Genomic DNA, 25,914 nt, shown 5'->3' on the forward strand with positions numbered 1-25,914 from the left:
CTGAGATTTGGCATATTCGGGTCTCATAGTGGAATACCACAGGTCGCCTTCCCATTGGTTCTGCAGGCAAGTGAGAAGTCAAAAGATTTGTGATAATCTGCTCTAATCTGTGCGGCATCGATTCAAATGGATGGCGTGGTCGAATGGACGGTAGTAGTGCAGCGTATCCGTGGTTTCAGGGTTATCAGGTGTCAAAGCGGTTTCTGGGTTATCAAGTGTCCTTAAAACCCAAGGTAGTTTATAAGAATTGTCTCTGATGCCACTCAACATTCAATGCGTGGCTTTCGGAGGAGAGAGAATACTGCCCTCATCGGGCGAGTATTCCTCCAGCTTCTTCTCTGCCTGATATTTTCCTCAACCGTTGGATCATGTAGCAGCAGATCAAGGGCTTAGGTTCGTCATGTAAGTCAGTGGGTCTAGGTGATCCCTAGTGGACCCAAATTCTTTATTATGTGGTCCCTATTCACCTCTTCGAGTCCGCTCAAAGTTTTTCAGGTTTGCCTGTTTTCGTTCTGTTCTACCCCTTGACCGCTTGACCTCGGTTCACGGTTCAAGCAGGGGAGGCAATGAGTTTTGTTTTTTCTTGGGCTCTTGGCCCGGTTCTCAAGCCCTAGGAATGTTTTCTAACATGTATCTCCATTCCCACAAATCCTAAGTATAATATGTATGCCCATTCTTAATCAACTTTGAAACAAACTATATTTCTTGGAAATATTCCTTTAATGTGTATGTTTAGGTATTTGAAATGAGTTAACGTAGGGCTAAGTTTTATTATTTATTTATTGCTGGGAGGTATTGGTTTTATTTAAATGCAATAATTGCCAGTGAAATAGGAACTAAGTTTTTTTTTTCCCCTGCTTCAAAATAGGCTATAAAAACTTATTGAATTGTTTTCTTTATGGTTGGGAGGTATTGGTTTTATTTAAATGCAATAATTGCCATTGAGATAAGAACTATTTTTTTTTCTTGTTTTAAAATAAGTTATAAAATCTTATTGAATTGTTTTGTGCAAAATATTATATGATAAAGAAATGCATAATTGTTTGTTACAAACTATGTTAGGTATTGTATTTATAACACTAAATTTTATTTATAAGTTTAAAGTTTAATTTCATAAGATTCTTAAGTTTTGTCTTTAATTTTTTTTATTCTTTTCTATGTTGTGGGTGTGTTATAATATGTCCATGAAACCAATTAGAGTTTCATTATAATTCTCAAAGTAATGGGCATGCATGGCACATGTAACAGTAAAAATTAGCACATAAGATGTCGGCCAGTGGATATAAATGTTGAAGTGTGCAGGAACACAATTGAATTGAATATGTGTGTCCATCTTATCAAGCACAAACTGTTGCAATAAGTGGTTACGCACATTAGAGCATACTTGTGAACTAGAAAACTTAGTGCACATGAATTTTTTTACATCAAATAATATTGACCTCTTAAGACTCTAAACTTTAACCCTATAAGAAATGTTGCATGCCATGATGTTAGTTTGCAAGGGTTAGCCTAATTGGACGAGACCTATATGGAAAATAATCTTATTCCAACACATGTGATGACATGTGCTAGATACATGTGTAGTTTTGTTTGAATTAATATGTATGCATGAATATACATAGACATTTTTCATATCCAATGTTACATTACAAGGTTCTTACTTCTTGTAAGTTATGACCTCGTGTGTATTTACACCTAGAAATTTGTAGCAAGTAGAGTTTCTATCGACAACCTTAATGTATTAAGCCATACATATGGAAACATGCAGATTTGCAAATTTTAAAGAGAGAATAAATTTAAAACTCCAAAGAGAGATTTTGAATAGTGCTTAGTGTTGCTCCTTGTTGTTTACATGCTTTGATATAACAACATATAACATGGATTGCAAGCACAACCCAAAGTAGAAGAGAAGACTTAGAAGTTGAAAGTAAGTGAAGTATACTCCAATTTTACTTAAATTTATAAAGTCAATTGAGCTAACTCCAATGTGATATAAATTTATAAAGTTAATGAAGTGTAATCTAATCTTACATAAATTTATAACAAATTTTTCAAAGCCTAATTATCAGATAAGTTATTTATAAAAAATATTTAAATACATCTTGTTATTATATTATTAAAAAAAATTATGACTATCAAAATAATATTTTTTTAAATATTTATTATAATAATAAATAATAATGTTTTAAAATTATTATTAAATAAGATATTAAATTAGTATATGAAATTTATTTATATTTTAATACTTAAAAGATAAAAATAAAAAATTACTAAAATTTAAAAATGTCTACTCTTTTTTTTTGTAATTTTCTGGAAAAAATAAAATTCATATTCTTTCTCTATTTTAAAATATATTTAATATTTTCAATTTTAAATACATTTTGAATCATAACTTCTTTATTATAAATACATTCATTTCATAACAATTAACTTCATAACAATTAACATAAATGGCTGGTTTTCAATGCTTTTAAATTTAATTATTAAATTTTTAACCTTTCAAAATAAATTATTCATATCTTTAATGTATTTTAAATATATTTAATATTTTAAATTTTAAATTTTCTATGAAACATATCTACTTTATTATAAATATATTAATTTCATAACAATTAATATATGTCTTTTGTTTTTAACCCTTTTAAATTTCATTATTAAAATTTTATTATACATTATAAAACATAATTTAAACATGCTATAATCTTTTGTCTTATTTTTTAACTATTTAAACAATCACACCATTATTCTAAAAATTTAAAATGTAAAATAACTTTATATAAATACTACATTAAAATAACCGAATACCCCTCAACCCCATCAAACTCAAAAATTGAGTAAAGATAGTCCAGTTACTCCAGTCTCAAAAGTCCATCAATGTCAAAAATTGAGTAACGATAGTCCAGTTATTCCATTTAAAGTATCACAGTCTCAAAATTCCATCAGTGTCAAAAATTGAATAAAGATAGTCCAGTTATTCCATTTAAAGTATATATAATATTTTTTAGTTTTCAATTCCTGTAAGATGTACTTGATCATAATTATATTCATCAAATTTATTAATATAAATTTCTTGTTTTCAATGGTTTTAGATGGTGGTCCCGTTATGCCCAGTTGCACCTGCAAGTATGATTAAGTTTGGCCTCCTTACCTCCACTTACCTTGTATTATAATCCTTATGATCAACGTGGACTCTTAAAATTCATACGACCAATGTGGGATCTTTACTTTCACTACAGTCAAACTATTTGCCATGGGCGTGTTGGAAATTTCTGGTAATTTCAAACACAAATTAGCTGAACACAGAGACAATGCTCTGTTTTTCTCCACAGGACCTTTAACACAGGGAAGCAAATAAAATTTCTGAGCAAAGCAGAGTTTCTCAACCAAAATAAACTTGTATTCATTCATAAACTACCTTATACAAATTTATTCCTCTTTCTTAGAGGGATTCACCAATAACTTCCACCAAAAACAAAATTACTCTGCCTCCATTTAAAAATTTACACTACTGTGTATAAATTTTTCATTTACATTTACTGCTGTATATTTTTTTTTACATTACTGAGTAAAAATTCTCCATTCGTTTTGTGCTGCTGCACATTACATTTCCTTTTCAAAAATACCCCTGTTTTTCATTCGTTGCGGCTAGCCCTTTTCTTTTCATTCCGTATGTGATGAACAAAAAAATTTACATTACATACATTTTTCTTCTGCAGAAAAATGGCGGCCCAATGATGCATGTTCCAAAAACAAGACGGTGGATTCTTCACACATACGCGTTGCTGCGTATATTACATACATTCAACCTGTTGTAGAATTCCTTTTACATTAGCTGCATGAGTTTTTCTTATTCGTTTCACACTGTTGTGCTCCCCGTCGCTGCTCTGTTTCACACTCCTGTGTGTTTCACACCACGCTACGCTACTCTGGTTTCGCATTGTTGTGCTTCCTTTTTCATTACACATAAATTTTTGAAAATGAACAAAAAAACATTACATATACCAAAAAACAAAAAGACTTAACTATATGTTGACTTGCCCATACCTCCGTAGTTTAAAAGAAACAATAAAATTAAAACATTTACCAACCATCCTACGAACCATATTAAATTACATTAATTGATTTACTGACAAAGTCGGCGGTCAACAAAAATTTAATCCACGCAACTTCAAATGATACAGGTCCGTTGATTTAATCGGACATATATCGCTTTCCTAAGTCGCATGAACTTTACCAGCCGGGGAATGGGTGGTATTCGAGCCATACACTTGACATGCGTTTCTCGGTCGGGGTGATCGGAGGCCCTCTGACAAATACCACAATCACTGAAGGGTGGTGCGATATAAAACTGGTGATTTTCTGGAAGTGATGACGTGCAGGGGAAATTAATATTTCAACACCCCTTTAATTTCAACTGCTGGGTTATCAGTCATACCCAAGCATTTCCTCAAAAATTCAAAGCTTTTTTGGTCCAATGGCTTTGTCAAAATATCTGCAACCTGTTCTTCAGTCCTGCAATGTTGTAAAACAATTTCTCCATTGCTTACCAATTCCCTGATATAATGAAACCTTGTGTCAATGTGTTTCATTCTCTTATGAAACACGGAATTGTTGGATAATGCAATAAGTAAGCTATTGTCACCAAAAATCACTGTTCCTTTTGCCTGCTCTTGGCCTAAACTCCTTAACATTCTTCTCATCCAAACTGCTTGACATGCTGCTGTTGTAGCTGCCACATATTCAGCCTCTGCTATAGACAATGCCACGATAGGTTGTTTCTTAGAAGCCCATGAAATGACTCCTGAACTCATGTGAAAGACATAATCGGATGTGCTTTTCTGATCATCTACACTTCCAGCCCAATCACTATCAGTGTATCCAACAAAATCTAAACATTCTGAGGCAGTATATAAAATGCCAAATCTTTTAGTACCTTTAACATACCTCAGAATTATTTTTGCTGCCTGTCAATGTGCTTCCTTTGGCCTCTCCATGAATCTGAAAAATTAAACTAATAGCAAACATTATGTCAGGCTTAGTTGCAGTTAAATACATAAGGCTGCCAACTATGCTCTTATACAAGCTAGGATCAAAATCCTTGCTGTTGTCCTCTTTGCTGAGTTTTAATCCCATTACTGTGGGAGTGATTGCTGCCTTGCTGTCTTGCATATTAAATCTGCCCAACACTTCATTTACATATTTTTCCTGTGAGATAAAAATTCCATTTTCATTTTGATCTACTTCTATTCCTAAGAAGTATCTCAACAAACCCATGTCACTCATTTCAAATTCTTCTTTCATGACTGATTTGAAATTTTCAATACGATAAACATCATTGCCTGTGAAAATAACATCATCAAAATATAACACAACAATTAGCAATTTACCATCCTTTTCTTTGATGTAGACGGTGGGTTCTCCCTCACATTTCTCAAATCCATTTTCCAATAGATAGGAATCTATCCTACTGTACCATGCTCTTGGCGCTTGCTTCAGCCCATAATGATCTTTCTTCAATCTGCACACTTTGTGCTCTTGGCCTCTCTTCTCATAGCCTAGAGTTTGTTCAATGTAAACCTCTTCCATTAACACTCCATTTAGGAATGCTGACTTCATTTCCATTTGGTAAACTTTCCACTTGTTTTGTGTTGCTATGGACAACACTGCTCTCACCGTTTCCATTCTTGCAACTAGTGCGAAAGTTTCCTCATAATCTCTCCCATAGTGCTACTTGTATCCCTTGACAACCAGCCTTGCTTTGTGTCTTTCTATTTTGCCTTCAACATTACTCTTGGTCTTGTAGACCCATTTAACTGCAATGACTTCTTTACCTTTTGGTAGCTCAACCAAAACCCATGTCTTGTTTCTTTCTATGGCATTGATCTCCTCATCCATAGCTTCTATCCATTTCCTATCCTTAATTGCATCTTTGAAATGAATAGGGTAATCAACACGACAATATAAGGCAAATAATGAATTCATACCTTCATCATAAATGTCACTTAAATTTCTGAACTTCTTACCTCTTTCATTTGGTGTGCAAATGCTTGAAGATACACTTGAATTTCCTCCTTGTGGTGTGCTTGGAGAAACACTTTCATTTCTCCTCAAGGGTGTTCCTTGCTATCCTTGTGTTGGCGCTGCTATTTGGGGATGTATTTTAGCCATCTCCTCATCATCTTCATCATGAGACAAACAGTTTTTAACATTCACTGTTTTCTCTATGCTTCCATCTCAATCTTTCTCCTCAATGAATTGAACATCTCTGCTCACAAAAAACTTTTTGGTGGATGGGATATACAACCTGTAAGCTTTGGATTCCTCACTGTATCCAATGAAAATACATTTCTCCCCTCTGCTGTCCAACTTCCTCCTTAGATGATCTGGAATGTGTGCATAAGCCACACATCCAAAAACTTTCATGTGGGTGACACCTTGCTTTCTCCCACTCCATGCTTCTTCCGGCACTTTGTTCATCACTGCTTTTGTTGGACACCTATTCAAAATATATACTGCACAGTGTACAACTTTAGCCCAGTAATCATTTGGCAAATGCTTTGCCTTCAACATGCTCCTCGCCATATCCATGATGGTCCTATTCTTCCTCTTAGCTACTCCATTTTGTTGCGGAGTGTACCTTGTGGTAAACTGTTTGTGTATTCCATTTTCTCTACAAAACTGTAGGAATTCCTTGGAGACATGCTCACCTCCTCTTTCAATTCTTAGAACTTTGATATGCAACCCGCTTTGGTTTTCAACAAGTGCTTTGAAATTTCGAAATTCTTCAAACACTTCACTTTCGTTCTTTAAGAAATAAACCCAAGTCTTTCTGGTGAAATCATCAATGAATGTTAGAAAATATTGGCTGCCTGCTAGTGATGGAGTTTGCATTGGTCCACATAAATATGAGTGGACAATCTCTAAGGGTGATTTTTCCCTTATGCTTTGCCCTGATGGAAAATTTTCTCTGTGTTGTTTCCCCAATATGCAACCTTCACAAAGGTTGTCCGGTTTCTCTATCAATGGTAATCCTCTTACCATCCCTTTTCTACTCAACAAGTTAAGACCTCTAAAGTTGAGATGTCCAAATCTCAAGTGCCACAACCAATTTTCATCCTTTGGTACACTTTGGAAAGCCTCTTGGGTAACTGCTGCAATTATTTCTTTGTTTTTCAAATCTGCCCTTATTATAAAAGGGAACATCCTATTCCTTGTCATCTTTACTTCAACAATACATCTTTTGTTGGGTGCTCTATCCATGATGGTGCATACATCATTCTCAAAGAAAACATTGTACCCCTTTTGAACAAGTTGTCCAATACTCAAGAGGTTACACTTCATTCTAGGAACATAATAGACATCTGCTAGGGTTTTCTTTTCACCATTCTTTGTAAATATTTTAACTTCTCCTTTTCCCATAACAGAAATTTTACTATCATTCCCAAGTGTGACTTGTGATTTCACATTCTGATTTAAAGCAGAAAACAGGGCTATATTTCCTGTCATATGGTTGCTGCAACCGGAATCTAGAAACCATATATCTTCACTGTTTGTTTCAGCCATGTTACAAGCTAAAAGCACATTATCTTGGCTGATATTTTCTCTAGTGATATTTGAATTAGATCTATTACTCATATCATGCTGCTTTTTCCTACATTCATTGGCATAATGCCCATATTTTTTACAATAACAACATTGGACATTGGATTTTTCATACCTTTGTCCTTAAGCATGATGTTGTCCACTTTGAGTGCTGCTGCCTTGGCCTTGGTTCTGATTTGGATTGCTGCCTCTTCCTTGAGTGTGTGCTGGATTGTTTCTTCCACCTCTGTTATGGCTTCTGCCTCTTCCTCTCTTGTTTCCTTTGCTTTGACCTCTTCCTCTTCCAAAGGACATCTGGGTCTTGAAAGCTTGCTCTAGAGATGAGTTTTCATTTCTACTCAACCTCTGTTCATTTGTTATCAGTGATGCATGGAGTTCATCAACTGAAAAGTTTGAGAGATCCTTTGTCTCTTCTATGGTGGTGACAATCACATCAAACTTTGAGTGTAGGACTCTCAACAGTTTCTCCACAATCCTCCTTTATTCAAGAACTTCTCCATGAGATCTCATCTGTGTGACCAATCCAATCACATGTGTGAAAAATGAGTCAATACTGTCTGACTCTTTCATGCACAGATTCTCAAAATCTCTCCTCAGCAATTGTAGTTTTGATGTCTTCACTTTCTCCATGCCTTGATAGGCTGTCTTGAGAGTTTGCCATGCTTCTTTGGATGTCTTGGCTGCTGCTATCCTTGGAAACACACTCTCATGCATTGACTGATATAAAAATACAAGGGTTGTTAAATCCTTCTTCCTATTGCTCTTCAACAAATATTTCTTTCCTTGTGTCAAGTTATTAAACTCATCTCCATCTACTGGTTCTTCAAATCCATATTCAACAAGTTCCCATAAATCTTGTGAGGAAAACATGGCTCTCATGGTTATTGCCCAATAGTCATAGTTTTTCCCATTAATTTGTGAGATCTAAGGATTAAAAATACCTATGGTAGTGCTTGTACTGGCCATTCCTTGCATTCTCAACTATGCTTCAAATATTGGATTGTGTATATAAAACACTGATTGTTTCTTCAATAGTAACACAAAACAAAATTTGAGGAATACCTGGATTCTTTTGCCTGAGACTTCACTTTGCTGGAGAAGATTTACTGCTGCAACAAAAGAACCTTCCTTCAGCTTCTTTATCACCTTCAAAGAGCCTGGATCTGCTCTGATACCATGTTGGAAATTTATGGTAATTTCAAACACAAATTAACTGAACACAGAGACAATGCTCTGTTTTTCTCCACAGGATCTTTAACACAGGGAAGCAAATAAAATTTCTGAGCAAAGCAGATTTTCTCAACCAAAATAAACTTGTATTCATTCATAAACCGCCTTATACAAATTTCTTCCTCTTTCTCAGAGGGATTCACCAAGAACTTCCACCAAAATCAAAATTACTCTGCCTCTGTTTAAAAATTTACACTACTGTGTGTAAATTTTTCATTTACATTTATTGTTGTATATTTTTTTTAGATTACCAAGTAACAATTCTCCATTCGTTTTGTGCTGCTGCACATTACATTTCCTTTTCAAAAATACCCCTGTCTTTTATTCGCTGACACGAGCCCTTTTCTTTTCATTCCATATGCGATGAACAAAAAAAATTACATTACATACATTTTTCTTCTGCAGAAAAATGGCGGCCCACTGATGCATGTTCCAAAAACAAAATGGAGGATTCTTCACACATACGCGTTGTTGTGTATATTACATACATTCAACCTGTTGTAAAATTCCTTTTACATTAGCTGCAAGAGTTTTTCTTCTTCGTTTCACACTGTTGTGCTCCCCATCGCTACTCTGTTTCACACTCCTATGTGTTTCACACCACGCTACCCTGCTCTAGTTTCGCACTGTTGTGCTCCCCTTTTCATTACACATACATTTTCGAAAATGAACAATAAACATTACATATACCAAAAAGCAAAAAGAATTAACTATACGTTGACTTGCCCATACCTCCGTAGTTTAAAAAAACAATAAAATTAAAACATTTACCAACCATCCTACAAACCATATTAAATTACATTAATTGATTTACTAACAAAGTCGGCAGTCAACAAAAATTTAATCCACGCAACTTCAAATGATGCAGGTCTGTTTATTTAATCGGACGTATATCGCTTGCCTAAGTCACACGAACTTTACCGGCTAGGGAATGGGCGGTATTCGAGCCGTACACTTGACACACGTCGCTCGGTCAGGGTGATCGAAGGCCCTCTGACAAATACCACGATCACTGAAGGGTGGTGCGATATAAAACTGGTGGTTTTCCGGAAGTGATGACGTGCAGGGGAAATTAATATTTCAACAGGGCGGAGATGGCACGAGGCGTCCAAGCGATGGATCCATGTGCTTTAAACACGTGCCAGGTCGCTTTTGTCGCGCCAATGATGGTCACCAACGCAGCACACACCCTATAAACAGATCTAGTGTACCATAGATCATCCAAGAACGAAAATTATGACTCCCCCTTCCTCCTGTAACCAGCCGCAGCAGACCCAATCGCAAAGCAGAATGTGGATTTCAATTGCGAGATACGAACCTCAACATGGTTGCGAAATTCAGGACGCGGTTACCCACATGGCTGGAGTGGCTGCTCTGCTAGAAAAAGGAAACAACATTGACATCGCCATTCTAAAGAGCCTCGAGCAATCATGGGTATGTGTATGCGAACAACAAATTTGATCTAGCATTCTAAGAAGTTTTACGTATGAAGAGATTTGATACCATTTAACCTTTGGTAGATTTAGATGAATTTATGTTAATGTTTTCAGTTTTTCTAGTTTTCAAATTAGACACGGCGTTCTACTAATTTATTATATTGTATGTGCAGGTTGTTGTGTTTGCCGTCTCGAAAGGGGAATCCAGTGCCAATGGGCTTGGGTTGAATCTACCTGAGGTAATGTTTTTAGATTAATTTTAGATTTCTGAAATCTCTAATCAACCTAATTTTAACATTTTATAAGTTTAGCATTTTATTGGATGAGAAAAAATCTAGGCCCTGACTAATTGATTTGTTATGATAATCAGGCAGCAACATTCACAAAGGGGATGACCAGTGCAGTCAAAATAGTGGACTCCAGTTGGTTCTGGTTGACTTCACGGAAATAAACAGAGGGGTTCCCTTTGCTCAGTTATCCCTGGGAAACATTGTTAGACTCAGAAGAATCTACACAACAAGCTCAAAGATACAGGATATGATTTCGTACAGCTGCATGGCCATACTCAAGTCCTACTTTGTTCGGCTCAAGGGTATATTATCTTCCTCCTTCTATGAGTTTATGGACGGGAAGCAGATAATAGGGTTAGGAGTGTGGGATAGCCTTGAATCTGTGTCTGTTCTGGTAAATAATGATGATAATCCCAACGTGAACCCTTGGATTGTGTTTTGGAAAAGCCTGGGGGCTAAAAAGCTCAAATACGATGTCTGCCAGGTTGCCTATGTTACATTCCGGGATCCCTGCAACCTCCAGAATTCCAGGCCGGGGTTTCAAATATAAAGTCAATGAAACAAAAATCCATTATATTTCACAGCTGCAATCTTTCACAGATGGATGGATGGATGGTCAGTGTTTTCTACATAATTTTGATATTTAAGATATAGAAAAAAATCAAGATGGTCAATCAGAAGTATCGAGCAGAGGTCCATTGCGTGTTATACACGTTCAAGTCATTCAGAAATAGGATGGCCCAGCCGCTAGCTTATCAAATCCAGACATCATGAGTTTGACTGCAAGACAAATCCAGTATACCACAAAATACCAAAAGCCAATGTACTTTTAGCAGAGTGAGAAACATGTGTATAATTATGTGCCCTCCCATTTCAAGAATTCCTCCTCATTTCAAATTTTCCATCGACATATGTAAATGGAATGGGCCCATTGTCAAATGTGAACAAGAGACCGTAAGTTTTTCACAACTCAAATCATAAAAAATTAAAATATGAGAATCCATGTAATTTGAACATGATAGTTCCACATATTGCAAGTCTATGTTCCTCCTCATTTCAAATTTTCCATCGATATATGTGAATGGAATGGGCTTGTTGTCAAATGTGAACAAGTAATTTGAGCATGATAGTTCCAAATATTGCAAGTTGGAAATTGGATTTATTTACAAAATACACTTTATCATTTACATTATAATTCAATTCTTTAGAAAATATTTCTTCAATGTTAAGCAATAGGGCATCTCTTTAAGATTCAAACAAGTTTTCAATAAATATTTGTTTATGTCAATATTTTAATGAGAAAAGAACAAAATGAGTTGATTTAGAGACTTTACCTTTGTCTTCCTTGTGTTCCTACTTCTCTTTAATCTTATCCCATGAGATTCTGCATGTTTTTGCTTAATACCAATTCTTACTACAATAAACATAGTAAAAATTAGACATTTGGCTTTGATTTTCCTACCCGCTACTTTTAAAATTCTTCTTTTTGTTCACTTCTTACTGCAATATGCTCCAGTGGAATCATGTGATTGATTCTTTCATTTCTTAGGAAGGAAAACAATTCTTCTAGTGGATTGAGTTGTCTTCTTCGAAGAATCTTTCTCAAATTCTACACTTTTCTCCAACAAGGAGTTAATTAAATCAAGAGATCTTAGTTGTCCACTAGCTTGAAGTGACTCAAGATAGTAGGACCATGGGAGGTAGAGAGCCTCAATGAAGATTATGAGAGAAATGTCTATATTCACACCAATAGCATCAACATAATGCATGATGCCTTTAATTTTGGAAGATAAAGCTATGATATCATTATCTCTCATTTCAAGGATGAAGAGTTTCATCAACAAATGAATTAGCTTCATTTATGAAATTTGAATATAAACCATATACATATTTCAACTTCTTCGAATGAGTCCAAATTTTTTTAATAGACCTAATATGCTGAGTCACATCTTCACTTATGCAAGTAGCAATAAAAAAATAAAATAATGTTTCTTTATTTGTTGTCATTTTTATAAGTTTATTATGGCTATCATAAATGACATTACAAAAATCATTGAAGATCAATGTACACTCAATTTTCCTTGAGTATTCTAGATAATCCTCTTTTCCACTTAGTATGAGACCAACAATAAAAACAATAAAATTCATTTTTCCACTCATCACTTTTTGTAATAAAAAATATTTTCACACAACCTCTAAATGTTAAAGGTATTTTGTATGATTAGATTAAATCAGGCTTAACATTTAGTGCAAGCCATGAGCAATGCCTTAAACATCGTGCCCTAGTGCACTCTTTTTTCACTATACCTTCTCAAGGGGATGGAAACTATTTCAGGAGATCTAGAGTTGCTACTATTTCCAACTATGCAGATATATATTAGCGTCTGAAAAAGTATCAAATTGAATATCAATTCCCAATTTTGTTTCAGATTAAATTCAAAGAATTAAAATGTTATCAAATTCAATATCAGATTCACTTGTAGAACAACTCAGCGAATAGATATAATAAAGCGAAGTTTTGGTTTCAACCATTGGATTTGAATTATAGTTCAAGGAAATTCATGTCCATGTTGTAATCAATGGCCTCATAACCCCCTTCAAAGTGCTTATATATGTACGACACCACATTTGAAGATATAATGGAAACATTAGGTGAGTTCACTCTTTTATGTTTTTTCTTTATTTGTTGTCATTTTTATAAGTTTATTATGGCTATCATAAATGACATTACAAAAATCATTGAAGATCAATGTACACTCAATTTTCCTTGAGTATTCTAGATAATTCTCTTTTCCACTTAGTATGAGACCAACAATAAAAACAATAAAATTCATTTTTCCACCCATCACTTTTTGTGATAAAAAATATTTTCACACAACCTCTAAATGTTAAAGGTCTTTTTTATGATTAGATTAAATCAGGCTTAACATCTAGTGCAAGCCATGAGCAATGCCTTAAACATCGTGCCCTAGTGCACTCTTTTTTCACTATACCTTCTCAAGGGGATGGATACTATTTCAGGAGATCTGGAGTTGCTACTATTTCCAACTATGCAGATATATATTAGCGTCTGAAAAAGTATCAAATTGAATATCAACTCCCAATTTTGTTTCAGATTAACTTCAAAGAATTAAAATGCTATCAAATTCAATATCAGATTCACTTGTAGAACAACTCAGCGAATAGATATACTAAAGCGAAACTTTGGTTTCAACCATTGGATTTGAATTGTAGTTCAAGGAAATTCATGTCCATGTTGTAATCAATGGCCTCATAACCCTCTTCAAAGTGCTTATATATGTACGACACCACATTTGAAGATATAATGGAAACATTAGGTGAGTTCACTCTTTTATGTTTTTTCTTTATTTGTTGTCATTTTTATAAGTTTATTATGGCTATCATAAATGACATTACAAAAATCATTGAAGATCAATGTACACTCAATTTTCCTTGAGTATTCTAGATAATTCTCTTTTCCACTTAGTATGAGACCAACAATAAAAACAATAAAATTCATTTTTCCACCCATCACTTTTTGTGATAAAAAATATTTTCACACAACCTCTAAATGTTAAAGGTCTTTTTTATGATTAGATTAAATCAGGCTTAACATTTAGTGCAAGCCATGAGCAATGCCTTAAACATCGTGCCCTAATGCACTCTTTTTTCACTATACCTTCTCAAGGGGATGGATACTATTTCAGGAGATCTGGAGTTGCTACTATTTCCAACTATGCGAATATATATTAGCGTCTGAAAAAGTATCAAATTGAATATAAACTCCCAATTTTGTTTCATATTAACTTCAAATAATTAAAATGCTATCAAATTCAATATCAGATTCACTTGTAGAACAACTCAGCGAATAGATATAATAAAGCGAAACTTTGGTTTCAACCATTGGATTTGAATTGTAGTTCAAGGAAATTCATGTCCATGTTGTAATCAATGGCCTCATAACCCCCTTCAAAGTGCTTATATATGTACGACAACACATTTGAAGATATAATGGAAACATTAGGTGAGTTCACTCTTTTATGTTTTTCTAGGGCTTATGCCAATGGACTCGTTCACACTTGCAAACCATTTGTATGGAAAGGGGCCGTCTTGAAATATCCATGCCTCAACTATAAGGAATGCACAACCACCACAAGAACCACCATCAAAAGGTACAAAACAAGGGTTTTAGTGACAATGAACCAGTCAAAAGGAATAAAATGATTATTTCAAGTTGTTTTATAGTTTGATTCAGTTGAGCTCAACCAATGGGACAACGAACATCAAAAGGAATGGAATGAAGGTTTCAAATTCATAGTTCATTTTCTTTTGTCATGTTCAATTTAATTACGCCACCTTTGTGGATATTAAAGCCAACAGAAAGGTCGGTGGAGGCGGCTGGTTGGTAAAGTCGGACTCGTAAAGATGGTGAGGTCTTGTGCTCAAACCTGAGCAAGGGCGTTGACTAGTCACAAGGAGTGACTTGCCTGGGCCAAGCCACTCACCTTTAAGGTCGGCTAAGGTGATTGGTTGGTAAAGTCGGACTCATAAAGACAGGGAGGTCTTGTGCTCAAACCTGAGTGAGGGCGTTGACTAGTCGCGAGGAGTGACTTGCCTGGGCCAAGCCCGCTCACCTTGAGAATCTGTTGAAGTTTTGGAGTGGAGAAGCTAGGGTTGGAATTGAAGACAGGGTTTTGGATTCATGGTACCATGGCGGGGAGTGTATGGGGTAGTGTTTCTCCCTCCTACAAAAAAGCAGTCAGAGGAGGAAGTCAGGACATGGGAAAGAAACATTTCAAAAAACCACTGAACAAGATCTTAGAAACTAGAAGTCAAGGGACATCTGGAAGAAGTGGTGATTAGGATCAGGAAGGGAATCAATAGGAAAGGAGAATGGAGGCAGTAGTGAAAAACCAGCTTCCAAAAAGACTACTGGAGTCTGCCAGCCCAAGTCAGGCATTATTCCTCTGGTCGTATTGAGCGACCCAACGATATAAGCTCATAGAGATCATATGACAGAGCATGCAATCATATGCAAGGTCATGGGGCTATGGCCGATGGAAAGGGTGTTACATGTCTAGATAAGGAGCCATTGGAAACCAAAGGGAGAAATGCATTTACATCTGGGTTCTAAGGGCTTTTTCACAATAGTGTTCGCAAGCCTAGAAGACAAAGACATAGTGTTTGAAGGGGGGCCCTATTTCTATGCTGCGACAAGACTCAACATGCGACCATGGATGATGAACTTTCTCCTGGAATGTGAAACATTCACATCAGTACCGGTTTGGATCAGACTATATTCCCTTCCTCTGGATTATTGGTTGCCCGAATCTCTGAAAACCATAGGCAACAAGCTAGGACATTTTCTACAAATCTTAGAGCCAACTCTGAAAGGAAGATATACCTCCTTTACATGAATATGTGTGGAAATGGATCTATCTGGAGCCCTACCAGACGTGATAATTTTAGAAGTATATGATGAAGAATGGGTGTAGACAGTGGACTATGAGCACATACCATTTAGATGCTGCAAATACCATGAACATGGACATCTATACAGAGACTGCCCCACAATCAACAAGGAAGATAACCAAAATACCACTGGGGAGAGAGACCATGAGGGTTTCACCAAAGTCGGGAGTAAAGGTAAAGGAGGAAAGCATCCACACAAGAGGGCAAATGAGGATAAGCACACAAGAGAAAACAACTTCAAGATCCTAGAGGAGGAAGAGGGGAACAAGGAGACAGTCTAGGACATGGAGAGTGTAACAAAGGAATAGGATAAGGTAGCTGACATGGAGGATATCATAGTAGACAGCCAACAAAAGGATGATCTACTAAGCTTGATGGAGATCAGTAGGGACCAAGATATGACTCCAAGTGAAGCAAGAATAGAGAACCATGAGTTACAAGAGACTCTGGATAAGGAAAATCTAGATCTAGAGAAATTTTTGGAAGAAGGAAAAAAAATAGGGGTGGACTCCCTACCAAAAGAGGACTATAATAGAGTAAAACAACTCTTTCTCTGGAGGTCACAAGCGAAGGGAGCTGGAGTCAAAAGAAATCATGAAAGCCAGGAGCCAAGTGGGGTCAAGATGATGGAGAATCCTTAGGCACAATCTCCAAAGAACTCAGGAAGGAAAAGAGGAAGAAAGAGGAAGAATGAATTTATGAACGAAGGTGGAAAACTGTTGATCAACTCAGGTAAGATGAAAGATCTTACCAGTTATTCCTTTACTAACCTTTCTTAATGAATTTCACAACCTGGAACATTAGAGGAATAGGGAATAGAAGGAAACAAAGAAATATTAGTAACAGAATGAAAGAAGAAAAACCAGACATGGTTTTTATTCAGGAGACAAAATGTTTGATGGAAAAGATAAGAGATATTCATAATAAGTGGTTATTCAAATATGAGTATTTAGAGGTTAAGGCAAATCACTTGGTGGGGGGGGGGGGGGAATTCTCACTTTGTGGGACCCACAAAATTTGGGAATTCTAGATGCTGAAGCATCCAGGAACTATCTATCCCTGATGTGACAACCTGTAGGGGACAAGAAGATATACAGGATTACAAATTTTTATGGACCTCAAGAGCAAGTAAGCAAGCTCAAGCTTCTCACTTCCTTGGAGGAATTAAGTGCGAGACATCCCATTTTGCCCAGGATCGTTGCAGCAGATTTCAATATGATAAGATATCTTTTGGAAAAAAAGGAGGCACTAGACAGCTAAGCAGAGACTCCATGGCCTTCCAGAACTTCATTATGAACATGAGGCTAGTGGACACTAAAAAAACTAATGGAACCATCACTTGGAACAAAAAAAGGGGAGGGACCCATCAAGTTGCTTCCAAACTTGATAGATTCATGATTTCAAAGGACCTCTTTCTCTCAGGACCTGCCATGACAACCTCCATTCTGACCTTTGGAGGAGTAGATCATTAGCCTGTACAGCTGGAAGCCACCTTTATGGGCACTCCGAGAAACAGACCTTTCAGGTTTGAAAATGCCTGGCTATCACATCCTAATTTCACTAATAACATTGGGACATGGTGGAGAGAGGAGTTGAATATTTAGGGCACAAAGATGTATATGCTCCAAAAAAAACTTAAATATCAAATCTCGTCTTAAGGTTTGGAACAAAAATGAATTTGGAGACATATTCAAAGCTGAAAGAGAAACTGAACTGAAGCTCTAGGAGATCAATTAGATCATCATCACAGATGGCTTCACTGAAGAGCGACCAAAATTAACTAACTCTCTGCAAGAAGAATGTGAGAATCAATGATTACAAGAAGAAATTTTCTGGAGGTAGAGGTCAAGAATACAATGGATTAAAGAGGGAGAAAGAAACACAAAATTCTTCCACAAAACCACTATGGCTCACAGGGCATACAACAGAATCACAAAGATCAAATATTCTCAAGGCATTGAGCTTGTTTCTCACAGTGATATGGAATCAGTTCTTGTTCAGCACTTCTGCAACATTTCAAAGGAGCCTCTGGAGGACAAATCTATGTTCATTGACCATTTCACTCAGTATATCCCTCAAATGGTTACCAAAGAGGACAACCACAATCTCAACAGGCCAGTTTCGGAAGAGGAGGTTAGTGAAGCGATTAAATAAATGCAGAATGGAAAAGCACCAGGGTTGGATGGATTCAATGTAGACTTCTTCAAGGCCTGTTGGGAGACTATAAAACAAGATATCCTTGAGGTTTTGGAAGACTCAATAAGATCAAAAAAGGTTCTAAAGGATCTGAATGGATCCTTCATAGCTCTGATTCCAAAGCAAGAAAATTCCATGACTTCGAATGGTTTTCAGCCCATAGCCTTATGTAATTTGGTGTATAAAATTATCTCCAAAGTAATAGCCAATTGACTCAAACCACTTCTACCCTCTCTCATATCGATGGAGCAAATAGGCTATGTGAAGGGAAGACAAATCTTCAACAATATCATCCAAGCTCATGAGGTGGTACACTCTCTCAAAAGCAAGAAACAAGCTGGCATGATCATTTAGATGGACCTCGCGAAATCCTATAACAAATTGAGCTGGGCTTACCTAAGAGCAATTCTAAAAGCCTATGTTTTTGACCAGAATTAGATAAGATGGTTTATGGCATTAGCTACCTCAACCAGTTTTTCCATACTCCTTAATGGAGCTCCATCAAGGACCTTCACTCCCTCTAGAGGGCTAAGACAAGGAGATCCACTTTCACCATTCCTCTTCATCCTCATGATGGAAGGGCTAGGTAGAGCAATTAAAATGGAAAATTTTAAAGGAAGAATTCAGGGTATCAAACTCACCGCAGATGGAGAGGCAAACACTCATCAACAATTTGTAGATGATACTATGTCGTAAGGCATACCTACAGTCAGGGAGGCCAGAGCAATAAAAAATATCTTAAATGACTTTGCTATGGCAGAAGGCACTGAGGTAAGCCTTAACAAGTCCAAAGTTTTCTTTCCTTAACACTAATATTTCTATTCAAAGAAATATTACCAGAATTCTTGGATTTCAAAGAGAACAGCTACCTTCCAAATATCTTGGCATTCCTCTTACCTACAAACCACTAAGCAAGAAAGTGTGGGAATCAATTTTAAATAAACTTTAGGACAAGATCTAAAAATGGACATGCAAATCACTGAATCTAGCAAGACGCCTTGTGCTCACACAAGTGGTCTTGCAAGCCATTCCCATTTTTATGTTTTCAACTCTTCCTGCTCCTTAAGGTATTAAGTAGCTAATAAGAAGCACACAAAGGGACTTTCTGTGGGGTAGAGGGGAAGAGAAAAAGAAGTGGGCTTTAGTAGCTTGGGACAAGCTCTGCAAGCCGAAGAGCCATGGTGGATTGGGCCTTCATGATCCCGAGACCCTCAACAAAGTCTTGGGAGCCAAGCTTTGGTGGAGATGGATTAAGGAACCGAATGCCCCCTGCGCTAAGCTTTGGAAACAAAAATATGCCAAGCATTGGGAGGAGAAGGATCATATTGTAATGTCAGGGCAAAGCAGGGGCTCCCAGATTTGGAACCTTGCCTGGGATAATAAAAACATTAATCAACACCATTGTTTTTGGGAAATTCGAGCAGGGGATCTTGCTCAATTTTGGGAGGATAACTGGCAATAGGAACCCAACTTTTATAGGGAAGAATTTGCAGATCTCAAAAATGACACAGACAACAAAGGTATGATTATGGTAAAAGACTTCTGGGATCAAGGAAGGAATAATGGAAAATGGAGGGAGTGGAGGGATCTAGGATACAGTGATGAAAACCAGCTGAAAACCAAGGCAGAAGTTCTTCCTCAACGGATCAATTAAGATGGAGAAAGAACACTGAAAGCAACTTTAACCTCAAAGAGGCCAAACAAGAAGTCACGGGATTTAACTTTGTGAATCTTGATCAAATTTGGAAGAAACTTTGGCAAAGTCCGCATGGATGAAAATAAAACTATTCATATGGCAAGCACATCAAAGGAAGATCTTAACTTGGTAGAATCTCCTCAAGAAAGGTTTCATTGTTCCTTCCAGGTGTTACCTTTGTGGCGTTCATGAGGAGACGATTGAACACCTTCTCAACCTCTGTCCTTTCACTTCAAAGGTGTGGGACTGGGTGGCTGCTATTTTTAGACAAACTGATAGGGATAGTCTCAGCATATCCAACACTCTAAAGAACTGGAGGAAGAACTTCTCAGGGAATGAGATAGTTAATAAAGCTTGGATTCTGGTTCCAGGTTTTGTCATCTGGCATGTGTGGAAAGAACGCAACAGTCGAATCTTCAAAAACAAAACACACAGGCCCCAACACATAATTGAGAAAATTCTAAGGCAACTCAAAGACACAGTAAGAAGCTTGCTGAGGACCCTTCCTAAGGATCCTCCCTTGCCCCATGAGGAGAGAATTTTACTTCACTTGGGTCTCCAGTCTATTAATCCTTTGGGAATAATGAAAATAGTGAGCCTTATAAACACGTGTGCTACCATCTGAAAGCCTCCTCTGTATGGTTTCTTAAAGTTTAATATTGATGGAGAAGCTAGGGGCAACCCAAGATTAGTGGGCTTTGGGGGTGCCATAAGAGATGATCAGGGACAAATATAGATAGTCTTCCATGGCCACTTGGGGAAGGCCACAAAAAACATAGTTGAGCTCATGGAATTATAGTAATGCTTGGAAATCTTGGTGAATTCAAGTTCACACAATGTTATAATTGAAGCAGATTCAGAATTAATTATTACAGCGACTATGAAGATTAGCAATGGAACCTCTCCAGACAAAGTGTTGAAGCACTGGAAGCTCTTGCAGGCTTTTTACGGCATCTATTCTCACTTGCGAACCCTTAAACCTGTCAGATTTGCTCATGTGAAAAAGAAGGCTAATATGTTAGCAGATCTTTTGGCGAATGAAGGAGTCACAAATAGGAACAGGGATTCTAGTTATGCTTGGGATTCGCTTCCCCCAGGTAATTGCGGGAGGACTATCAATGTCACGCTCCCCAGGATATGGAACTATGGACTAACAGGTTAGATCAGAGGAACCCTGAAGACCAGCGGGAGGTTGGAGGACTCCACACAGTCTAACCTGCCATGGTTCGGTTATTCTAAGGTCTGGATCCCCTTTGATTGAATGATGAACGGTTTGATTCAGATTTCTACACAGGGTGGGGTAGCCATCGTCATTTCGCTTAGGTGGTGGTTGACAAAGAATCTAGGTGAACGAGATTGGCTCAGGTACTACCCAATGGAAGGAATCAAGGGACAACACGTGGTGAAAGGACGTGTTTGTTTTTACGCGAGTCAACCGGTCCAATACCACAAGTGGTATATCGGGCAGGGTTTGAACGGTTTTTTATTTTTCTGTGTTTGGCTCTAATACCACTCTTTGAGTGACATGTTGCGGAATGAGGAGAGAGAAAACTGCCCTCATTAGGCAGTTAACTCTGATGTTTCTCGTCCTTCTGATATCCATGATGACCGTTGCATCTTAATCAATGGATCAACAGTGGCGATTGTTGGTACATTTTGGTCGGACCCAAAAAATGTTTAGAGTGTTATGATTTAACTTCCATCGAGTTTGTTTGTCCGTTTGTTAGTTTTCAGTTTGACTTGTGGTGGGACATCTTGTGGATCCATGGTGAGTTATGGACTTGCGCTCCGAGGTTTTCTTGGTTCCTTGTCCTTTGTTTGGCAATTCTCCCCGGTTTTCCAGTTCATGTTCTCTTAGTTTTGGGTGATTGGTTTTGTTTGGTCTACCCAGTTGACTGTTGAACTCTCGTAGAACGGGTGTGGCTCCTTGTAAATTATGTATATTTAACTAAGTTTAATAGAAGGTCCTACTCTTACTTGATAAAAGAAAAAGGCAATAGATTTCAATTGACATTAAGAGATACATGTAGATACTTAGAAGGAAAAAAATATCCCAAGATTTGGCTTGTCTTCCCCTCACTATAAGAGAGAAATATACCAATGGTCAAATAGAGAAATATCCCAATGGTCATATGACCTGTAGAAGCATTTAGGGTTTCTTCAATTCGGGGAGGCATTTCTCACAATAGAGATTGTTGGTTATCTGAATAAGAGGAAAAGTGAATCTTTGAACAAGTTGCAGATATTAGTAGATATTTTTCCTAGGATTGTACGTTTTTTGAATATTTTGAATATGAAAATTCAGTTATTTGATTTTATTTTGTTCATTAAATTTCTGGAATTTTGAAATGTATCATAAGCTATAATCGAATTAAGTTTTACCGAAACACTAATAAAATGCAAATAGAGGTATTACACCTTAAATATAAAAAAAAGCATTGCATCCTAATTGTTTCAAGATGAATGCGATTGGAATGGCTACTTTATATACATTATTTTTGAATTTAGAACAATTAAATTAGTTGTGGACTTATAAAAGATAATATCATCAATATCATTAATAACTTACCAACTTATAACTTTATGTATTTAAACTTTTACTCTAAAGAACTATCATTCATATATATATATATATATATATATATATATACAAAATCTATTATAATTTGTTTGTCAAATCAACAGTGAGTCATCTCTCACAGGTTGATTCATCACCATATTTGAGGAAAATCACACCACATGAAATTATCCTAGTGTTCCATACAGAAATAAGATTTCACTTTTGCCATATGCCTAATTCTTCGGCTATTAAATTATTTTTTTATATGAACCAACTTTTATCCAAACAAAAATAATTTTTAAAATATAAAATTATTCATTATTTTTAATTTAATATTTATAATATTAAAAATTAAACATTAAATATTTATTTCTTTAATATTATTTTCATTTATTATTTTACCCTTTATTTGCTTTATAAAATTTTGTTTATATGTTAAATTATAAAATTTTGTGTGTCTATTACATTATCATCGAGAAGTCAAGATGCTAGCCATTTGATGGTGGAAGCACGGGTACAACCTTTTTATTGGGATCCCTGTTTTTGAAGCTTTTGAGGAATATTTTTATTTCAGCTTTTTCGATCTCTGTTGTTAAATCTTTATATGATTATTGTTGTCTAAGATTTTTTTTATTAGGACATATAATGTTTTGTTGAAGCATTTGAGGAATATTGTTATTTAAGCTTTTTGATCTTTGTTGTTGAATTATTATAGGATTATGGTTGTCTAAGCTTTTTCTTTTAATGAGATACATAATTTTTTTCGATTTTTGTTGTTGAAGCATTTTAAGAATATTGTTGTCTAAGATTTCATTTTTCAATAGATACATATATCATTGAACCGTCTTGTTGTTTGAGATCATCATGACACATTATATATTAATTACACCATAAGACTTTTCCATGTGAAAAGAACTTTCCTCCAGCCTTCATGTCATTATTACAAGTTGTTAGATTTTATGTTAGATTATGGACGGATTTTCAGTTATTAGAAAGTTGTTAGAAATTGTGGGAAGGTATTTGGTTGCCAAAACAGTTATCAAGACACGCTCATCCCATTAAGCAAGAAAGCAGATTGGAGGCGATTGGGGTTAAGGTTCCCCACTTGGTGAGATGACAGGACATAGTGCCCAAGATGTCAGGGATCATTTCGAATGAGGCGTTTCCATGTGAAAATAACTTTCCTTCGACCTTTGCCTTTGTCTCATCATTACAGGTTGTTAGATTTTATGTTAGACGATGGACAAATTTTCAGCCATTAGATCTACTTTAAGGTAGTTGAAAAGTAGTCAAAGTCGTCAAAAACTGTTGGAAGGTATTTGTTTGCCAAAACAATTGTATTTGGTTTCCAAAACAGTTATCAAGACACGCTATTTGCAATGTGATCATCCCATTGAGAAAAAAATGCTTGCTACCCTGGAGCCTGTGATGAAAGTCTCCCACATTCACCCACAGAGTCCCTGGGTAAAGCTTCTGTGAGAAGAATTGCATCTGAATCTGAAACTAGAAATCACGAGCAGATTGGAGGCGATTGGGGTTAAGGTTCCCGCTACATGGTGTCCAAGATGTCGGGGATCATCTGAAGATGTCGGGGATCATCTCGAATGAACGTGGTGCCCAAGATGCTCGGGATCATCTTCAGCCACCTCATGAAGCCCATGCTTGACCTTCTCCCCTGGACATATATGCACGTTGAAGTGGAACTCCAGTTGGATAATCGAATTTCACCTTAGAGCCTAGTGTGCCCTGTTCTGATTAAATGCCAAGTGAGAAGTGAGATGTGGTGTTGGTGAGCTAGGCTTGAATTTCACCTTAGAGCCCAGTGTGCCCTGTTCTAACTAAATTCCAAGCGAGATGTGGTGTTGGTGAACCAGGCCTTTGACATGTTGAGGCCAAAGTTAATGGTGCCGGGAAACTGGTACCAAGTGGAGAGCATGGGCCGCGTCCGTAACTCGTATGGAAGATGGGTACAACCTGAACGAGATCCTGAGGATGTTCCATCTCCCATCTCGCCATGTACTCCAACAATGTCTGGTTTTGGAGTTTTCAATAAAAATGCAGGTTAATGTGTGAATGTTCTACTTTCTTGAGCACATGAACATATATTTTTTTAGCTTAAAGCAAATCTCATAATAAGATTTTTTTTTTTACTATTTGTACATATAAAGATTTCTTTTAGTAAGAAAATTTATGTAATTTAAATTTGTATAGTATTTATGTGACTAATGTAGCCTAAAATGATGTTATAAATTTTATGTAGATTTATTTTACTATTTGTAAATATGAATATTTCTTTTACTACATTTATTTTTTCACATAATAAGAAAATTTATGTAATTTACATTGTATGGTATTTATGTGACTAATGTAGCTTAAAATGATGTTATAAATTTTTTATTCTAGTAAAAGAAAGCAAAAGAAAATTACATCTGTATAATTCATTATATTCTTAATATAAAACTAGCAAATCTTGTAAATAAGAAGATTTCTTTTACTATTTGTAATATGAAGATTTATTTTACTACTAGTAAATATGAATATTTCTTTTATTAATATGAAATTAATATGTAATCTTGTAAATATGAAGATTTATTTTACTACTTGTAAATATGAATATTTTTTTTTACTATGTTTATCTTTTTTGGAGAGTAAATTTTTTTATGTAATTTAAATTTTACATCTTTATGTGACTAATGTAGCTCAAAATGATGTTATAATTTTTTTTTTCGAGTAGAAAAAAACAAAAGAAAATATGATTTATTTTCCTACTTGTCAGTAATTTAAATTTTACATCTTTATGTGACTAATATAACCCTAAATAATGTATAAAAAAACAAAATAAAATTTCATTATATTCTTAATATAAAATTAAGAAATCTAGTAAATAAAAAGATTTATTTTACTACACTGAAATCCTGAGCAGATTGGAGGCAATTGGGGTTAACGTTCCCCGCTTGGTGAGCAGATAGGACGTGGTGCCCAAGAAAGATGTCGGGGATCATATCGAATGAACGTGGTGCCCAAGGTGCCCGGGATCATTTCGAATGAAAGGTTGGAAAATTCAGGGAACTAATGAAGCCCATGCTTGACCTTTTCCCCTGGACAAGTGGAAATCCAATTGGATCATTGTTTCATTTATTGCGTGGGTTCGAGAGTTCGATCTGCCCTATTCTGACTAAATGCCAAGCGAAATGTGGCCTCGGTGAATGGCGTTGGTGAACCAGGCTTGACATGTTGAGGCCAAAGTTAATGCAGTTGTCTATAACGCGATTTTTTGAATGTTTTTCCGGCGGGGTTTTTCAGTCGAAATCCGGCAGGAATTTATTGGAATGGCAAGTTTGATAGCTATTTTCTGCACAATGAAAGCGTCCCAGGGGTTTTCGAGGGTGCTAAATCCAAATATGCAGTAAAAAACCATTTTAACTGCAACAA

The sequence above is a fragment of the Pinus tabuliformis genome, chromosome X, assembly GCF_031772625.1.
Source record: "Pinus tabuliformis cultivar Carrire ecotype Pingquan chromosome X, CPIR1, whole genome shotgun sequence".
In the NCBI taxonomy this organism is placed as follows: Eukaryota; Viridiplantae; Streptophyta; class Pinopsida; order Pinales; family Pinaceae; genus Pinus; species Pinus tabuliformis.